The 21,012-nt window shown below is 40.3% G+C and overlaps 1 long non-coding RNA gene across 1 annotated transcript in view; it reads right to left on the reverse strand.

Annotated features, from left to right (window-relative positions):
• LOC141730994 (uncharacterized) overlaps positions 1-18,114 on the reverse strand; it is an 84,308-nt gene extending 66,194 nt beyond the window's left edge. The window contains exon 1 of the long non-coding RNA XR_012582844.1: positions 17,857-18,114. This is a non-coding gene — a long non-coding RNA (uncharacterized LOC141730994). The remainder of the gene's footprint in view (positions 1-17,856) is intronic.
• Between the last annotated feature and the right edge of the window lie 2,898 nt (positions 18,115-21,012).

A 21,012-nucleotide genomic window follows, 5' to 3' on the forward strand; every position in this document is an offset into this window, starting at 1 on the left:
TGTGCAGTCACCATTTCCACTGACTTCAGGGAGAAGCTTGATGGAAATATGAGCCTAAAAAGAAATGCAAAGGTCCCAAATAAAGATGCAGTTCTGGATGTACTGTTGCTCTAAAGACATGTCTTGAATTACTTGCACTTCTTTAAGAGAAGAAACCAATTCCTTGGTTCTTGGGCTGCCAATTTTTGTTCCAAATCATGCGATGCAATATGAACAGCTGGAAACATCAAAACATATTTTACTCTCCATCTGTAATCTGCCCTCCTTTGTAAACACCATTACAGACTTGAACCCTCAGCTACACCAATTTCTTAATTTTAGCTGGAGTAAATGTAGATATTAGCATAATTCATGGACAAATATTATTTCATTATCTTTTAACACAGGTAACAGCTAAGGTCAAGTCATCCATAGCCCAATGTCCTGTCTCAAAAACAAAGCTTTCTCTGTGTAGTAATGCTTATTATTCTTTTTTATCCACTCCTTTGCCTTCCTCTATCCTCTCCATCTACGCTGCAGATATTTTTCTATTTTCTACTTTATTTTTACGCTCATTTTACATCTGTGCCATTCACGACCCCAGATAAAGATCACAAAAATTATACTGAAGACCTCCACACTGCTGACATTTTCTTCCTATTTGATTTCTATAGAAAGAAAAACTGGGCTTCTACCTACTGTCATCGCATTATCATAACAGCAAAACGTTTCAGGCTTGAACTGAAAAATTAACTTCTCTCCTGTATCTTAGGAGCAATTGGTGCCCTGGTGACAATCTGAATGCAGAGAGGGGCAGGCCGTGCTGCTCGCTGGTTGTGGGACTGGGAGGTTCCTCGCTGTCAGGCATGATCCCACTGCTGCATCCCACCAGGAGAGCAGGAAGGCTGCAGCACAATGCAGCTTTCGCATTTATCTCCCTTTCACAGATGCCCAACATCCATGAATATAAATGAAGGGATATGATGAAAATAAGTTTGTTTGTCATTGAGAGTCAACTGTGAATGACTAACAATCATTGAATAACCCAGTGGGTGTTTGATTACATGGCCTGCATGTTAGGTTTTTGAAGACTAACCTCTCAAAGCATATTTCCATCCTCTTGACTCCCTGTGAGAGGATAAACTTTTCAAAGAAGGCACTGTCCCCTGCAGTATTTGTTTGTACAGTGCCCTAGCACAATAGGGCTCTGTTCTCCAAGCAGTTCTTAATGAGACGTTCAACACCCATTTCCTTTTACAATCACACAATAAACAGTTTGTGTTTAGTCTTCTATTTTCATGGTAGGCAAAAGCTTTATTGATCAGATCCCCTGTTAGTTACTTGTTCACCTCAGCAAGAATCCTCTTTCTAGGTAAGGGAGGAGAAAGAAATTGTTTTCCTCAGCAGCTGCATTCTTGCTTGTATTCACTTCCACAAATAATTTCAGCTAAAGACTGCTTTCTTTTTTCATTCAAGATAGGCATTGAAATTCAATTTGAGAGATGAGTTGAGCAGAAGTGAAATCCTTAGAGAGCACTTCAGCTGTGAATACTGGTCTCAACTTTGCACCTTTGAAGACATTTTCCTGAGCTACTAGTGATCAAGATTCAAACTGAACTGTTAGAAGCAAGATGTTCTAAAGAGTGAGCACATCTGCAATACCTTTGTGTCTCTTTAGATGAAGCACTCTTAGGCAGTTGACTCCCAGATGCACCTATACTGCACTTTGTCTCATCAGTTCTTGTTAACAAAGTGACTTAAGCCCTGCTTGTGCTTAAGGACAACTGGTTTTGTGTAACAAGCCCCCCCCAGGAGCAGCTCCACTGTAGCACCAAACACCCAGAGAGCCAAGCTCCAGCAGTGCCCACCTTTCCTGTGCCCCTGGGAGGAATGGGCAATTCTCCCCAGCAGGGCTGGAAGAAGCTTTGCCAGCTGCAAATCTGCCTCCTCTTCTGCCCTTTGTGCTCCCCCATAATTTTATTTACTGATAATTGGTGTGGCCACTTTCATTTCATTGTTCTGCCTCATAATGGTTTAGTGCCATTTGGTGTTGGAAGGCAGATTAAAAACTTTAATTTTGAAGTGTATAGGAGGGTCTACCACCCTGCTATAAAACTGAGCAGTTATTTATCAATAACACAAATGATGTAAAGCAGTAGAGGAATCTGCAAGACTAAGACTAAAACTCTGGGTTTGTATCCTTTTTTGGACATATTACTGCTATCAGGAAATCCTGATAAATAGGAAAGAAATTCCCAACATTCATTGATAAATGTGTGAATTGAGGAACAAACCTAAGAATATTAATTTTATAGAATACAATAATATTAATTACCATGAACATGCGAAGGGTGGAGATGATGAATTTCCAGAAGTGCTATCTGGCCACTTTTGCAAGTTTGAAAGCTTGGAAAAATTAGTAAATATAACTGGCTTACATGGCTAAAGGTGCTGCTACCAGTGCCAACTGGCAATACAAAGGACAAACTGCTCGTTTTAAATGTAACAGCTTTTGGAAAGGAAAAGGGGTTGAAAAAAATCTAAACATTAAGGGAAAGGAGGAAGGCCAAAGGGTAAAGAAAAAAAGAGAGGATGCTCTCTATTTTGGTTTAGCCTTACACTGACTGTAGTGTTTTTCTTAAGCCAAACCACTTGTCATTCTACCTCAAGAACAACATGAATGAGGCTTTTCAAGCTATGACAACTCACTGAAGTTGTACCTTTTATGGATGAGCATCCATGGAAATTCCTCCTGGTGCCCACTGTTACACTTTGCACTGGGCCCTGTAGGATAACATTGCCCCAGATATGTCATGGTGAATTAGGACATCAGTGGAGAGTAATGAGATCCATGAAACCAACATAACAGAGACAGAAATAGTCCCTTGATAAAGGCAACCTTCACTTCTTATCTGCTTTAGACTCGCTGTCAAGCTGAGACAGCTCACAAAAGTATCAATTTAGAGTCACCTGTAAGGGTGGTTTTCATATAATGGGCAGCTGGTCTGCTCCCAGTGAGTCTGAGCCCACCAAATTATTTCATGCAGCAATCAAATACTAATGGGTTTCTGTTTTAACCTGTTCAGAGCAGAAATGGTGACTGAAAGAGATTAAATTGCATTCTATCATGCATCTGCACAGTCAACAAGGTCCTTTCATCTTGCAATCACTTTTTTTTTCCTTTGTGGTAAAAGGAAAGTTGGGATCTGTAAAAACTTCAAACACATTGCATTCTCCAAGCAGGAACTTCCCTGTCAATTTATCATAGATTTCAGCCTCTTGATCTTTTCTTGGTGTCTCATGATAAGACCCAACGCCCAGAAAGACTTTTCTTAAAGGCCCCACCTATAAAAACAAGCAAGGGGATTTTATTTCATACCTTAAAATTATAAATGCATTATTTATCAAATCATTAATTATATATTTTGGCTTCATAACCAAGATTTGAAGAAAAGCACAATATTTGAACCTACATAATTGCTATCAAGCATACAATCACATTTTTATTAAGCACAGACCCTATTTCTTCCTTGTATTAATATTTTATTCTGAATACATGTTCCAGTTATTTGGCAATATCTCCTTTTCCATTTCAGCCCTTTTTCTGAAAGAAGAAAACTCAGATGTGAAGATTTCCTACTGATATAATCTAGTTCTACTTCTAAATCAAAAGAAATTGGAAATGCAATGTCTTAAAAAAGTGCAAATCCCCTCAGCTCTCTCCAGGGCTCAGACCCACAGGCTGGGGGAACTGCAGGCACTTCAGCCATGGATGCATCTGTCCAGCCCTCTCTAAGTCACAGGGCAGGACCTGCCTTGCCATGGTTTGCACAGAATATTCACATTGCTGAAGGGTTTGCACGGCAGTGAGTTGAGCTGCAGCCCTTCAGAGAGCTCTCTGTTTGTGGGCATGTGCATCATTTTCTCTCAGAACAGGAGCAGAAAAGGAATCTCTACCAGCTTTTCAGCCACCCTAAGGAAACTGCACTATTTTCTAAGTGAAGGCTTGATCCAAGACTCCATGGAGATTTAGCAAGATATAAACCAGGCCAAGCAATGCACATGTACTTATAGAAGACTATAAACTTTTGTGGACATGTGTCCCACCACTTTCCCCTGGTGTGCTATGATGTGCCCCAGGAGCTGTGGGAGCTCTGGCCCAAAGCCTGGCAGGGGAGGAGGAGCTGGGGGAGCCAGGGCACAGGAGAGGCAGCAGATCTGCAGGGCCAAGGGGCCATGATTCCCCCCAGCCTCACCAACTTCTTTATCCTGTGACAAAAGGCAGCTCTTGCACGTTAAATGCACTGACGAGTGACAGTGTAGGTCAGGTTTCCTTCACATAAAATTAGTGTTGCATTGAAGGATCTTTGGGTTACTTTTTTCCTTTCATGGAATAACAAAGCTGTTTGATTCCCACAAACGCACACACAACTTCCAACTCAGACAAGTACAGCAGAAGTAGGAGATGATGACCTAAGCTCTAATCTTGTCATTCATTCAGCAGTGACAAATATTGATAAAACCTTAAATTTCAGAACCACAGCTAAGATTTCAAGCTCAGCTGACACGCTTTGAAGATGCAGATTCAGTACCCTGAGTTACCACATGGGATTTAGGAGTGAAAACCTGATCTTCAGCTTTGCTGTTTCACCTCCCCACTGGTACAACAGAGAAGTCAGCAGATGCTGCACCAGCCCCAGCCTGCTCAAAGCAGGGCAGTGGAGCCAAAAGCAATTCATGAGTACAGGTAACTACAGAAATCAGTTGTAACCAGCTGCTACATTAAGTAGCTGAGAGCAAAGAATCTGATATTCTACTATTATTCTGCATTTCACTTCTCTAGGTATGACTACATTAACAGAAAAACTTTAAAGTTACTGAGACTGAGAAAACAGGATCTTTGATGTCTTTTATGCTTACTTCATTTGTGGTGTAGGTACTAAACCTCCTGCTTTAGAAACTGAAGACTGCTTCATTACTAAATGGCTGTGCATCATGGCCCTTACAAATCTCTATTAAACTGAGGATTAGGCAAGGGCTGGAACAGATAGACAGTATATTTTCATTCAATCTCCTTTAAAATAATGATGCATGCAACTTCATATCATTACTCTTTAATGGTCTTAAGCCTATTTAATAGCACAGTAATATTCCAAAAAGGAAAAGGGAATTATTTCCACATTTAATTTTCATCGCAAAAGTGAATTTGGTTCTTTCCATGGCAGATAAGCAGCTAAAGCTGCTTGGTACCTTAACTGGGATATGACTGCATTAGCTCTGCTACATTACAGCTGGGCTAATGAAACAAAGCAAAATTATTAGCTTCAGACTCCCTGGAGTATCTGGAAGTACCATTTGGCTTGTTTCTAGGGATGCCCACAGGGGCAATGGGATGTGCAGGTGACAGACCCGGGTGGGATCAGGCTGGGCCTGTGAGACCAGCCTGGCTCTCTACCCCATGGTCCCTGGCACAGGTCCTGTGTGGGGCTGCACAGGGACTGGTATGGCCTGGCCAGGGCCCCTCTGGTGCAGCAGGAGCAGGGTATTGCCAAGGGAAGAGTTACCCTACCAACACTTTGTTCTGCCCTTACTTACACTGCTGGAACTCTGCCAGGGCTGTAGATCCACTCCTGCTGCACCTCTGCACAAAGGAGATGACACTTGGGCTTCCCAGCTCCTGCATCTCAAGTGGAAATAAGTGTTTCCTTCTTAAAAAAAAAATTATCACAATCCACTAGTTATTTCAGAGAATCTCCTACTAGTTAACTTTAAAAATATAAGATTCAGATGGAGGTTGTGCAATTGAGAACACAAAGGGTATCTGAGTCAAGGCTCAAAATCTTTCTTTTAATGCAATAATGTCATTGATTTTTCCCTCCTGGGGGCGTTACTATATTCATACTTCATCTTTAATTATCTTCCCCAGGATTGCTAGTGCTTCCACAAGATTCCTTCCAAGTTCTAATTATGCCTACTGGATAGATTAGCCAGTGTTTGATAACCTTTTATAGCCAATGGACTCCAGTTTCATGTGTACAAAAAACCAAGCTGGAGAGGGAAGAGAAGTTGTATCAAATGACTAAAATCAAGTCACTGAAGCAGAACAGCTCTATCCCTGTCTTCCTATGCTGGTACATGAGCCTCACCAGAGAGAAAAGTCTCATTGCCCAGGCAGCAGCAAAGAGCCTGCTTATAAGCAGGACCCAGGAGATATTACACAGATATTCAATATAAAGTTCTACTCTTTACCAGAAAAGTTGTCTGTGGACCAAAAATATAGGGCTATTTGCACTAGGGTTATTAATCTAGGGTAATTGGCACTGTAATCTAAAACATTTAAAGGTATTTGTTGCCAGGCTACACTAGTCCTTAAAATCTACAAGCATTTCATTGACTTTTCCCAAGGATTGTTTCCCAAGGATAAAAACACAATTTTCATTAATTTTTATCAAATATATTATTTTCAACTATGAAAATTCTAAAAAATTCCACCTTTGAAGACATTATAAGTCTGTAAATGTGGACAAAAACACAAAACTAGGGAACTTCACTAGGTAAACACACTGACTTGTAAAATAAAACATAACTTTGCTCCTCATGCAGGAATAAAAATCTGTTGGAGATTTTTTTTACCTTAAGCATTAATTAATGAGGTTTCAACAGTCTGAATGATTTACAGTGACTTGCTCTGACAGGTTATACATGGTGAGTAATGCCTTGTCAGACGCCTCAGTATTTATATTGAGATGAATGGCACATAATGTGATGCACATGCTAACAATGAACATCAATATTTAGTACTCCCAGCAAAGCCTGCTGGTATGATAAATTTGGCCTTAACTTCATATCTATCTGCAGACTTGCCTATCAGCTATTTATGTAAAGAAATATTTCCAGAGAACCCTTATCAAGTACAATTCCTTGGTTCCTGAGCTGCCAAATTTTGTTCCAAATCATGCAATGCAATATCAACTGCTTTGGCAAGAACTTTTACTTCTCCTTGGAGCTGTGAGCTCCACTCACATCCCTTTACAAGGCCCTGAAGTCCATCAAGGCCAGCCAGGCTTGCTGATAAAAGCCCAACAAACACATAGCAACCAGCAAGGCTGCGTGGCACACAGACACCTCTCACATTTATACCCCTTACATTTACACACTTTGCTCTCCATGGACTTGGCAGTCTTGAAAGATCCCTTTCAACCCCAATAATGCTGTAATTCCCTTCAGGGAAAGCAATGACACAACAAATGCAGTTCTGATAAAAGCCATGGAGAAGGAACCATAATGCCAAGCAGCATCACACAAATCAACAGGTCAAACATAGGCAACTGCTACATCCCTATCCAAGTTCTTCCTGCAATTTTGTAGTGTTGTTTCCTGCCACCCAAGCCCCTTTTATCCTGTGATATGATGGTGCTGTTCTCAGTGACTGGGCCCAAAACCTTACTGCTTTGTATGGTCTGAAGTGATCCTGTAAAGGATTCTTTGAAAGCCACTATTAGGATGATGTATGGCCTAATTTTGGTTGCTATAGTATTTAGAGTCAGACTTATGACTGGGGAAACAATCTCCCACTCACTTGAAATGCAGGAAAAGCTTTCAGTGCTGCAAGAAAAGGCTTTCTGGCTGAAAAGCCATATTTTAAAGTTTACAGCTCCTGCTTCTGGCTCAGCACTGCTACAGCAGCAAGGAGAGGGGATCCAGGCTGGCGGGGCCCTCGCTGAGGCCACTCCAGAATTCTGCTGTAGCTGCTTTATGGGAGGAATGTAGCAGAAGTTTATTACCACAAGCACCAAGCTGCCATTCGAATTTTTCTACAGTTTTAAAAGCAGCACGTTTTTATTAAGACAGAAATGACTGTGAGGAACCAAGTGCATTTTAACACAGGCAATGAGATGGAATGCAAGAAAACTGAGCAGACCTTTATGGCTAGCAATAGACACCATTGCTATCAGCCTTTTCTGTTGCCTTTCATCAAGTTTAATGTGCATAACCTTGGTGGCAGAACCTCATCTCATACTCGCTGGCCTTGGGGCCATATAAACAAATAAATCAAACTAAAGTCAAATCTCAAAGCAGACAGGAGAACGTCCTTTCCTCTCTTCATTCTACAGATATCTGTTCATATGACAGAGAACCTCAACGCACTACTGAACATATGCATTGTACTCTATGAAAACCAATACTCATTTTACAAATGAACACAGGAAAGTCAAATTTAAAACCTTCCTCCAGTTCTGGATGCTTCAGCTCATCTATTTTAGCAGGATTTTACAAGTGCTAAGCACCAGTTTCAGAAGCAGCTTATACTTTTACTTAGCTTCACTGATGTTCAAACAGACCTTTAGGAGACATGAACCAGGTTCTCAAGAGCCAGAAAATGGCTTTAAAACAATTTTCAAGGCAGGGAAAATGTCCTGTTATTAATAATGTACCTTAGATAAATCCAACCAAGCCAATCAGAATAACCTATCAATTTCTTGGACATGTGACAAACTTTTACATGCAACCACAACTCTCCAGTTGGGGTTGGTTTTTTTTAGGGGGGGGAAGGATTTTTTTTTTCCCTTAAGAAAAAACCCATAATTTTGTGCTTTTTCAGTGAAATCCTTATATGTTTCCTTCAGAAATCCACAACACATTATCCAGAAGGTCCGTACTGACAGACTGGATGCTAAAAGACTTTTTTTTCTTTTTTTGCTTCCTTGTTTTACTTTAGACATTTTCCCAGCAGTTCTAATCTGTAATAGAATATTAAGCTCTATCTCCTGTAGCTCTGTTGGTCACAGTTACTGATAAGATTTGATTCCTACTGTTCTTAAAATGCAAGGGACAGGCTTTGCCAGGGCATGCATGACCTTTCCAAAGCCATGGCCTGGTAGGAGCTGTGCTGATTACTCTGACCTGTCAATAGGCAAGAGCTGCAAAGCCAGCAGGAGAACACGTTCTGATGCCTGTAGTTAAATAACAGCACCTCAGGAGAGCACATGTATGAAATATCTGAAGGCTGAAAGGTCACTCTCAATGAATCTCCCCTTTCTTGGGAGCAAGAGCTGCCACTTCCCAGGCTCTCCTCCGGCCGGGCAGGCCGTACCACAGCAGCCTGGGTCTGCAGGGCTCCAGGCCACTTCAGAAGAGGAAGTATTTTCATAGATATGAGTTTTTCTCCATAGTTTATCCAACTTAAAGCAACACCAAACTTCTGGCAGAAATCTTTAAAAACCCCAAGGGGTGGAAGTTCTTCAAACCAGCAGTAAGGCCCACCCGTCTTTTCACACAGGTTCTCAGAGACCTCCCACTCTCCTTTCTGGGGCCAAGGGCCTCCAAACACCACCCACAGCAAGCAAAGATTTTATCCCTTCAAACATCCCACAGTTAGAGCTTGAAAACCTTTCAAAACTTACCGCAACATGCTAGGAACCAAGGCATTCCTCCAAGTTTTTAACCTAGACATCTTGGTATACCCACAGGGTTCTCATCACACCACCCTGCTCTGACCTGGACTCAGCAGCCCCAAGCTCCTGCCCCGCTCCCCTCACTGCCAATTCCTGCAAATCCTCACGGCTCCATGCAGCAACTCTTTATTGAGAGTTCTTCATTGAGCAGAACCTGACTTTCAGGAAAAATAGGAGCTTTCACACACCCCAAGGGCAGTAGCTTCTCCCTTTGCCTCTTTCTTTGTGTTTTCTCCCAATTTCCATGCTGCTCTCCTGCTGTTTTGGTGCCTCCACACCTGTTCAAATGACAGGTAAAAATCAAATTGATAGCATGCATCTGTTTGTACATACTCTGGTCTCCGGACACTTGAGCTTACTTTTAGAGAAAGTACATTTAGAATTTCCTGTTCTTAGTCCAAGTGAAGGGAGCTGGTATGGGTATCATTCTCTAAGTCTGGTGTGGTGCTTCTTAGACTACACACATCCATCAGCATAACAACAAGAACATCTAAGAGCTAAACAGTGTTTTTTTACCATGAGCTGTTTTGTTGCCAGCTTAAAGAGCAAGTGTCTCAAAACTAGATCTTTTATTACAAACATCACGAGCTTGAAGTAACACAAGTGGTTTACTTTTTACAATTTTTTTCATTTTGTCAAATCTGCCATCTCTTGACACCTTCCCTCCCTTGTTCAAAAGCTTTTCTAATCCAGAATGGCATAAGAAACAGAATACTGTGAAGCATACATTGAAGTCTGACTGGGTAATTTGGCAATAGTCTTACAATAACTGTTTTTCCAAACCCAGTAGTACACTTTCTCAGTGCTCCAGTTAGTATATAAAAAATAATGCTTAAACTGTACAACTTCCATAAAAACCTAGAGCAGGCAATGCATTCCTTGACACAACCACACATTTCAAAAATGGGATTTTTATCACAGTATTTCATTTCCAGTCAATCGAGGTCTGCATTCATAGATCATTTTGCACACACATTACTCAGCCACTGCTGCTTCTATCTCTAGTCTGGTAAATATTTTTTGCCTTGTGCAAAGGATATATGGGCAACACAGCCAAGATGAATTCTTGCATTAGTCTTGTAGCCCAGATGACAGTGACATACAGCAAGATATTAGAGCACTATGGTATCAGAAATGTACAGTAAACCTGAGTAAAAGACATAGCCTAGAGTTTTATGGCCTAAGACCCAGGAAAACAAAGATAAAAGGTACACTTCCACTGTAGCATACAGCCAAGTATGCTAGTTTAGTCATTCAGAATAATACACCACATCAATTAAATTTAACCTATTGATTCATCATCTTCCTGGAGCCAGCCCAGGTGCCCGAGATGACAGCTTGGCCTATTTCATGCAGTGCAATAGAGATCAATAAGGAGGTGCTATGCGGTAGTAGATGGTGCCCATGTGTCTAGCTAAGAAAAAAAAAATGTAACTTAGAGTTATCAAACTGTTTTACTGCTTCTAAATGGACATCAGTATTCTATCATGTAATCCAGTAGTAAAGCAGTAGAGAAGTTTGGCTCTTGAAAGTGCTAAAAGGCTGCTGTGATTTTCTAAGGGACAGCAGGATATTGCTGCCAGCAAGTTCCCAGTTCTGGGAGCAGGCTGGTGTCAGTTTTATGGGCACACCAGAGGCAGCTGCAGAGCACTGCACAACCAGTCTGTCATGAGCAAAGAACACTTTGTTTTTCTACACTGATGGGCAATCTTCATTTCTCTTCACAGGCATTAATCCACTGGAATCAGGCATATTTAAAAGAGTTCAGGTTAAGCCATTCTTTCTACAGCCCAGCAATGCTGCACGTACAGCATTTATGCTTCCAGCCTTATCAGCATTCAAAGCCACATCAGTTTAGCTAACAGTGCTAACATTTTTAAACAGCTAATGAATTCTGAGCATGGCCAGCACTACTTTAATTCAAATTTGTGTTATAGTGAGTTCTCTCAGCTCAGCAAAGAAGGCAGTTTAATGTGCAATTAAGGCTCTCTCTGCTATGTAAGCTGCTTCTATTATATCAAAAATCATAAATGAGAAGAATTAGCACATTGGAGAGTCAGTGCAAGGTGATGAAGAAGAGGCAATTTTATGCAAAATACAGACTGTATCCAAGTTTCAGTCACCTTGAAGACTGTGGAAACACCAAACAGCTCATTTAATATTTTATTAGTCAATTTGCCAGAATGATACAGAAGGACCATAGAGCTTTAGCAGAGTTACTGCTGAAAACCCTTCATATGTGACCTGTACTATCCTGTTCTTATTTGTAAATTTATATGAGATGTCGTAAACACATAGATAAATAACACAGAAACAGTCTTGTGATAGTAAGTAATCCACACAAATTCTATCAGAGCAATAAACTCTCTCAGAATTTTATCCTCAGGGCTCCAGATAACCTCATCCAGTGAGAAATTCAATAACTCCATCACTCAAGAACCAGAAAGCAGGGTGGTAACTGGGTTTGGAAGTAATGCTAGTGAAACTCTACAGATGCAGCTTTTCGAACTGAATTAATTTGATAAGAATAGAACACAGATTCATTTCAGGCTTATTTTTTGACATCTTTCAAAGTTAGAATACTTCCAAATTTATATGCTTGAAACCCTAGCAACTGCCTCAATTTTCTAATGTAATATCTTTGTGAGTAGAATCCTGGAAGACAAATTTATTAGCACATGGCAGTATTATTTAATCTAACTCGGTCTGCAGGCTCAAAACACTTAATCTAAATTCCTATGGAATTAACCATATTTAGTCTTACTATGACTGAATTTTAATAACTTGAAATTAAAGCTGGGCCAGTTGGAGGAGGGAGGCATAAAAACTGAGCTACTCATCTTTTGCTTTCAAACACTTGCAAGTTCTTCATTTTTAACAAGTGAGAGAACTCCAGGCATGGCAGATATCATAATTTGGCAGGTATTCTATAAAGATGAAGCTAAAAAATGAATATTTTTCTTTCTTCCAAGTAACTTTCAATTAAAATATGAAAAAAAATTTAAAAGACCAAACAGATCAAGGCATGAAGAAACAGCACTGCTTTATGAAAGCTTAGTGGTTTAATGCCAAGTGTCCCACATTTTTTCATAGCAGAAATATTTTGAGGCATTTGATGGCGTGATGGGCTTGTGTGGAAGTGGGAAAATGGAAAAACTTCAAATAGGTGGCTCACAGCAACACACTGGGAAGATGAACTGTAGGGAAAGGCTGAAGAGAGGGAGGGATCTCTTAGAAGAGAAGGAGACATGGTAGAAGGGTCACACTGACAGCCTGGGTCAGTGTTCAGGGAAAGAGAGGGAAGAAGTCAAGGAAGAGCTTAATCCAGAGCAGGATGAGCTCAAAGAAATGGTCTCAAAAGTTGTCTTAGCAAGTGCACAGGGTAACTCATGTATGCCAGAAGACTCTTCCATTTCAAAACTTACCCTGCACTTACAGGTACAGATTAACTGGGACTAATAGGCTTTGTAAATCAGGACCAGAGGAATACAGTTGTTCTGGCTGCTGTCATTTCTGCTGCTAAGGCTCTAACTATATCTGGGGAGAAAAACCGATCTGGGAAAAAAAAATATCATGGTTTTGGCATGTGATACTAACAGTAAAGTGCCACAAGTTTTCAGAGGTGTGTTGCCATGCTAAGATTGAGAATCAAACAAAACATTGTAACTTAGTGAAGCTGCATAACTTCAGGCATTTATCTTTGACAGGAATGGCCTGTGGGAAGCACATCTCTCTTATTTATACAGAAAAATTCAGGCTTCTAAACTGAGGGTCTGCATCTCCACATCGACTCAGGCTGTCAAACATAACCACAATAAAAAGCACCATCCTATTTGGATTTCTTATTGATCCATGTTCTACCATGAATGGCATTATTTTCTTCCTTGACCTCAGTTCAGGGAACAATTTAGAAGCTTTTCAAAATCTGCTTTTCTATTATTCAGGGACAGATCTGAATTTATTGAACAAGAACTTTTTACAAATCCTTTTTTTTTTTTTTCTGGATTATTTTTGTCTTTCCATCTTCCTTTTTTGTTCTCCTTCTCCTGTCCCAAGGTGGATGTGAACCTCAGGCTGCCTGAGTAGCTTTTAAACATTAAACAAAACACATCAGCTTGCCATGTCTGCCTCAGCAGAAAGTCAATATTCACTCCAGGAGCAATCAAGCACCCAAGCACAGAGGCTATAGCAAAAGGCTGTAAAAAATGTAGTAACAATGCCTGAAAGTGCTTTGAGTAAAGGTTTTCTTGTAAACCTGCAGTTGAAACCAACTTTATATAAGAAATAACAAAGGCTTTGATCAACCTGATCTAAATTTTGATATTACAAACCCAATATGTGGCCAAGTGTAATTTTGAGCCATGCAATGCACAAGGACCTTCTATCAAGTTTACTGGAATTCTAGTAATAAAGTTTTTGTATAAATTTTGCAATTCTATACCTTTGATGTGCACAGAATTTTAGCTAACCTGCATCTCAGGATCTTTATTGCTTCTATAAATGCAAATAGTGAGGAAACAATTGGTTTTTTAGCAGTACAGCTTTGAAAATCTTTAACTAATAAACTTATTTCACATATGTCATTGATCATGCACTGGATGACAAATGCTTTTTATCACTACCAATCTCAAGAAAAGTTTCAATGAAGAAATACCTAAATCAAGAACAATGCACACTATAAATGACTTTTTCCCCAGAACAACTCAAAAATAATGTAGTTAACTCAGCAAAGATTTTAACCTTCATCCTATGAAAGTAGAAATTTTTTGTGAAAAATCTGCATAAATAAAAAAGCTAAAGATTCTACAGACTTGAAAAATAAATTGCATAATATTAAATAGCCCAGATAAGTGCTATATAGTCTCACCCTTAAATAAGTAACCTTGAGAAACACTTCTGAATCTGGAGATTGGGTGGTCACTGTCAAAGCTACATGCTGAGATGCAGAACGGACAGGAAATTGGTTCTGTGCTTATCCAACTCTTGCCACCAAAGGATAAAAGCACCTGTGTTCTCAGGTACTTGCTGAGGTACAAATGATTTAATTTCTATTTAATAGCATTTTATTTTTTCAAAGGGAAAGGTCAAACTAATTCTACTGTAATTTATCCAATAATTCAGAGTCCTTAGAATGCTTTCCATTTTCAGCCATGCCTTGCTCCTGGGAAAATGGTGGGGAAGAGAAAAGGAAGAACTCACAGGAAAAGAAAAAAAAAAAACATTTTGAAGAACGAGGATTTCCTGTAAGGGCTACTAAAGGGATTTTGTAACAGATTAACATCTAACAAGGTAACTTCTGTATATGTAACAAAGGCCAAATTCCACCATGACTTAGGAGGATTCTCAGCATTCCCTGCAGCTGAACCAAGTGAGTGCAACCAAGACATGCCATGAAATAAAACAAATTCTTGTAGAATGAGAGGCTTATGAGATCAAACAGAAAGCTATTCAAATTGAAATGGGGTGAAGCAGGCACCTGATATGGGTAGGTACATCAGTGAACAAAACTGGTTTTCATTTTTCTAACAAAAAAATTAAGTCTTGACATTATAGAGCAGGATTCAATAAAAAAGTCAGAGACTAATCCTGGGAAGCAGGAGTGGGAGGTGAAAATAGGAATTTTACCTGAAATACAATCAGAATAGCAAGCATTCAGCTTTCCACTCGAAATTCAGAGAATAACTGAGCCTCAAATCTCTGAAGGTTTATTTCATCATCTAAAAAAGTACTCCCCAACACAGAGTATTACACTTGCTTTCAGACAGAGCACTGCCTAATTTACAGCCTATTCAATAACAATGTAAAGGTTAGGATCTACATTCTTGCAAGACACCATTGAAAACCCATCTTTGTTCATTTTTAAGAGATGCCTTTTTTCACCATTTACTCTATGTCTGTTCTTTGTACAGAAAAACAAGTAGCATGTTTCAGTTTGATCAGTGGCTCATCCACCCCAGTTTGCTTTACAGGATCTGCTCCCCAGGTTCTGAGCACAGGTGATCTCAAAGGGGAGCCAGGCAGAGCAAGGATTCATCAAGGGAGTTGATGAACCTGACAAGTACCCTGGCCAGCTGAATGCCACCTCTAATGGAACTGTGTCACCAAATGGGCAGATATAATCGTGGCAAGAGGCATAACTCTTTTAAATCAACATTTTAAAAGATCACAGAATGAACTGAAGAATACTCATCAGCACCCCCAGTGCCACAAAACACATTTTTACTTGATAATGTTAATAGTAACATTCTCTTGAAGACTTTTCAAGCTCAAGATGATTGTGGAAAGTGCTGAAGGCCTGAGAAACACAAATCTCATTAAAATTGCAATTTTAGTTGTGAAGAAAGGTTCATTAATATGAGTTAGACTGTGAGTCAGCAATGCTGGCATCCTTGCTAACACAACAGGGTGGTCTCAGCTCAGGAGCCTTAAATGTGGGAGCAAACAGCACTAGCAGAACACAGGCTCTGGAGTGTAAACATTTATCATCAAGAGAAACTGATCCTGCTCCTGACTGTCTGAGCTTTAAATCTTCTATTTTGCAGCATCTGCACAAGAATACTGGTGGAAAAAAATCTACAGTAATGGGTAATGTGTAAACTACAGAGTCGAAACATTTCAGACAAGAAAAGTCATATCAAGGAAACACCAATTCCTCATGCTTTCAGAATATGTAAATATTTTACACTTAGAAAAACATTTAAATGCTTATAATTGCAATGGGTACTTATCCCCTGAGAGCTCAGTTGATTCAGGAACAGACACGTCAGCAAACATGCCTGTTCAAATATAACTTAAAAAAATAAGTGAGAGGAGTAGCTATCATGGAAACAACATTATTTTACAGCAGGTGTTGTGGAAACACTGATCAGCCCCCCAAAAAAGTGACACTGAAAGAGCAACTTCAGCACCTTAAATCAGGATTTACAAGCAGTCACAAACTCCAAATTACCCACAAATTATGATTATCTGTTGCAGAATTACACAGCCATCTTGCACACAAGCATGACTGTTCTGGAGCTCATGATTTTTTTAAAGCCAAACTTCTGTCTTGGCAGCAGAATTTAATCTCTCTTATTTATGGTTCTCCCAGTTCCCCAAACAATTAGGTGGCAGCAGAAAGAGGGAGGCACTGACAGAGGCTGATGTCTCTTCCCACGCCACAGCCATCGGGCACTCCTCCTTTCTGGCACTCTGCAGTCAGGGTGGCATCACAAGGTCGTGATGATTTGTAGCACCAGAGGATTGCAGAAGCCTCAGGCAATTGTCAGAAGCCTTGGCTTCCTAGCAGAGCTCACTGAATTATTTCCAGATTTATTACTATGGCAAACAGCTGCCGAATAATCTCAGTGCCCACAGCCCAGAAAGGCAGAGAGGAGTGAATTAAGTTCAGAGGAGACGCAAAGTTTCTGTCTATACAAGATGTCACCATCACATCAGCACAGGTTGATTTACTTTTTAGTGACCCAACTGCATCCTTTCAGTGCCTGATCATTCTGGAGGCCATGAGAGAGATGACACTTCTCCAATAGCAGGTTAATTATATACTTACATAGTAGGAGACAAAATAGTGATGTTATAGATCAAGATCCCTAATACTGAGGAGAAAAGAAAGGGTATTTCTACAGCTTTTGTTAGCAACTGTTAAATGGGTACAAAAGGCAGAGCTGAGTTAGAGACTGAAATAGAGATATTAGCAGCATTGAAGGGGTTGGAGAGGAGAGGAGGCTGCTGTGATGGAACATACAGGAACAATGATTTTAGGGAAGATTTACCAGCTATTCCCAAAGAATTAACAATGATCTTAGGGGACAGCTATTCCCAAGGGATTAACAACTACAGCAGAGCCACAGTGACAAGCAAGGAGCCAGGCATGATAAAAAAGATAGATGGAAAACTTCCAAGGTCTAGTGATCATGGTAATATTAACTTCTAAATTTTCCTGAGGTAATATGAACTTCTAAATGCTCAGAAAAAGCAATTCTAATTTATTTAGACTTCTTAAGAAATTCACACTCGAATGCAAGTGATAGAAAACTGATAGTAATCAATTATTTTCTACAGCAGTTGGGGATGGAGCAACAAAAAAACATTTAACTCATGGATAAAGACAGAACTACAGTCAGCCTGTAAACCACACCTGAGTAATTTTTGAGGAGTGAAATCACTCAAACCTTAATCACAATTCAGGCTGAAATTTCTGCGAGTTGAGTTTTGTGGCTGTCTCAGCACACACCTAAAGCATCATAAAACCTGCAAGAATCAACAGTAAATAAACAAACAAATAGTTGTTTGACAAAGGATCAAAATTCTTTACAAGGATTCAGCCCTTGGATAGATAAGGCCAACATCTGATAAGACAGGAATTTATAAAAGAAAAGTAGAATTAAACATCAAATTGAAGAACACTTATAGATAGAACTACCTTTTTCCTTCTAAGAGGTCTTGAAAAAGAGAAGCCTGTTCCCATCTTGATTCTTTGGGCCTGGTTCACAACAACACCACACTTCTTTTACTGTGATCAGGTAGGATTAAAGGACCTCATCTCAAAGCAGCCTTAATAAGGACCTCTCCTCTGTGCAATTTACCCATCTATGTTCTCAAATTTAAGTCATAATATTTAATACCTCATTCCCTCATAATATCTGTGAAAAGAGATGAAAATAAACATCACAGAAATGGAAAGTCTTATTTCTATGGCAGCACTGATGGTAATAGAAACCTCAGAGATAATGGTAACATCATTCTCCTCTGCAAGGCCACTCACCAGTTTTTGTGCTATCAAGGAAAAACAAATAAAGGAAACCAGAGGAATCCAGTTCCTAAGCAACGCTGTATTTCTGTACCCCACTCAGGCTCTGGCAGAGGTTTATCTTGCTCCAGGCTCTGAGACAGGGCACAAAAGGTCTGTGGGACTGTCTGGGATGCACAGTGCAGCTTCCAATGGCACCTTATTAAATCACTCTTCTTGGGCTGTTATTACTAACCTGTATGAAGAAAATAATTTCTTTTCCTTTTTTCAGGCCTTTGTGTTTCTCACCTATCTATCCAATAGAGCCATCAGAGCAGTGATCAGACCTTTCTGTGGCTGCACAATGCCAGGCAACAGGAAGCCCTGAATTCAGAGGGAGGATCTCTGATGTGACTGCAATGCAAAATGTATCAGCACCAAACAGCCCAGACAAAACCCCAAATTTTCTTCCTGCCAGTTGCTACATTTGGTGTTTGTTTCTCTGAACACTTCACCTGCAGCAAACAGAGCTTCTCCTGCAACCAGAATCAGGCTAAATTGCAGCACTGCCACAGACCAAGAGCACGAGAGGGCCGTGAGGTGAGGAGCCCCATGTGCACAGGAGAACCACCCAATGCACCCTGGTTAGAAACTGCTGCCTCCTGTCAGCCCCTTGTGCGTGACAGGGTACCAGGACCTGTGGAAACAAGAATATCTGCCATCTGTTCAGGAAGACAAACTAAAACATCCAGGTAAGGAGGGGGGAAAACAAAATCACCTTTCCATAGTTATCAATATTTCTTACACCAGCCACAAAGCAGTGGCATAGACCACCCAAACATCACTGTTACAGGACAACAAACAAAAAAAATAATTGTTTTTCCCTAGCACACAGACACACACAGAACGCATCCTCTGATTGCATAAAGCTCCATGGGCAATTTTGTAGAAGGATTATTTTGTCTTCATGCAGTTGCCTAGCGATAATATTTGTCCATCTGTTGTAAGGCATATCTCCATATCCAAAGGCACAGTACACATTGCCATGTGCTGGAAGGGATGCAGGATTCTTGCCTTGCAAATCAGCCCATTGATCATGATGAAAAATGGCAAAATGCCAATAGTTCATGCACTGAGACATCTCAAGGATTCACAGCTGAATAGCTATTTAAAATAAACCTTCCTTACTTCAAGTCATATTTAGAGCTAAGAATCACCAGACTAACAACTTTTTCAGCAGTGCAATGTTCTTTATAAGTAATAAGCAATGTAAATTTTTGCAAGCTGAAGCATAAAGCCATAACTATACAAATAAACACTAGATATAAAGGCAGAACTTTTGACCTCAGCACAGTTATTTCACTCAGAGGAATATTTCTATTTATAAAAGGTGTATTTGTTCTGGCCCCACTTCTTCTAATGATGGTCTGCTATAATCACAAAGAGATTTGTGGTTGATTTGAATGATTTCTTTTGTTCCTAAAATTGGTATTTGCATCTAAGCATTAGTGCACAAAGTCCAGGTTGTTCCACTACATGACTTTAACCACAAGGAGAAAATGCTCTCCAAACAAAATTTCTCCTATATATCTTATGTTGCAACAGCAGAACCACCCATTACTAAATGGAAATTATCACCTTATTATTAATCTAATCTAACCTTTCAGCAATTACAGCAATTGAACAAATGTCATTAGTGGGCCTGGGCTCACTCTGGTGAAAGCACAAATGCTCTCTGAATCCCAGACAGATGAAATTTCAATTCTCATCCTGGTTTTCAGGAGCCCCATGTACGCCTGCCTTTCTAAACTACATCAACAAGACTGTAGCATTTAGTTACAAATGATTAGCACCAAAGAAACACAGGTTTAACCTTTATGGAGATGTTTGCAGCATAGGCAAAGCACAGCACTCTCAGAGTTCACCACTAATGACTTTAACTCAGTCTAGAAGAGCCTTTCAAGTGGTTAAAACTGATTTAGATTAGATCCTAATTTAGGTCTGGGCCTCTCTTGTGAGCAGCTTGCGCCATATTGGTGCTCTTGTGATATGGGATTACCATCAAAAGAATTAAGGTGCAGCTAGCTAATTAATTTCAATTAATAGTATTTAAAGACACACAGCTGTATACAAACCAGGTTCCCAGCACCAAGGATTGCAGTACATTTCATTCACAAAGTTACTGAGTGCCCATAGCGTGGCCACACTGAGAGGCACATGGCTGGTGCCACAGCCCTGCCTTTGCCTATCTGAGCAGCACAGGAGGTCCCTTGTCCCCTCTCTGGCACAGCATGGAGCCATCCTGCCCTCTACCTGGGTCACTGCTGCCAGGGAGGCATGTAGGATAGGCAAGACAGAGCTGCAATGAAAGGTTCAAGGTATGAGAAATGCAGTTTTCCAATATTTTCCTTCCAAGAGCTCTGCAGCCCATCTGCCCAGTACAGGTCTCTGGCACAGCCTCTGGTGGCTCAGCTCTCCCAGGGGACAACTTCCAAGGCTGTCACTGGGCATCTTCCCACATGGACACTGAGGGGCCAAAGAACCCCCTGCTATGGAGAGTCCCACTGAAGGGACATTTTTTCATGGTAGGATGTTGTCTTGCATATCAAGAGTTCTATTATCATTACAGTGCAAGGATTCCATATCACCAGAGTTTCATACCTTCTCAATGTTACTCATAGGCAGCTCCTCTAAGCACTGACTCTTCCTGGTCCTCACAGTAACCATCTGACTCCAGAGCCCACCAATCCACTCTTTTATACCACTTGTTTTTACTGGCTACAGGCATGGCCTCTTAAGATCAGGCCTGCTCCTAATTTTTAGTAATTGGTCCAGCTGCAACTCATTGGG

This window comes from Zonotrichia albicollis, chromosome 16, assembly GCF_047830755.1.
Source record: "Zonotrichia albicollis isolate bZonAlb1 chromosome 16, bZonAlb1.hap1, whole genome shotgun sequence".
NCBI lineage: Eukaryota > Metazoa > Chordata > Aves > Passeriformes > Passerellidae > Zonotrichia > Zonotrichia albicollis.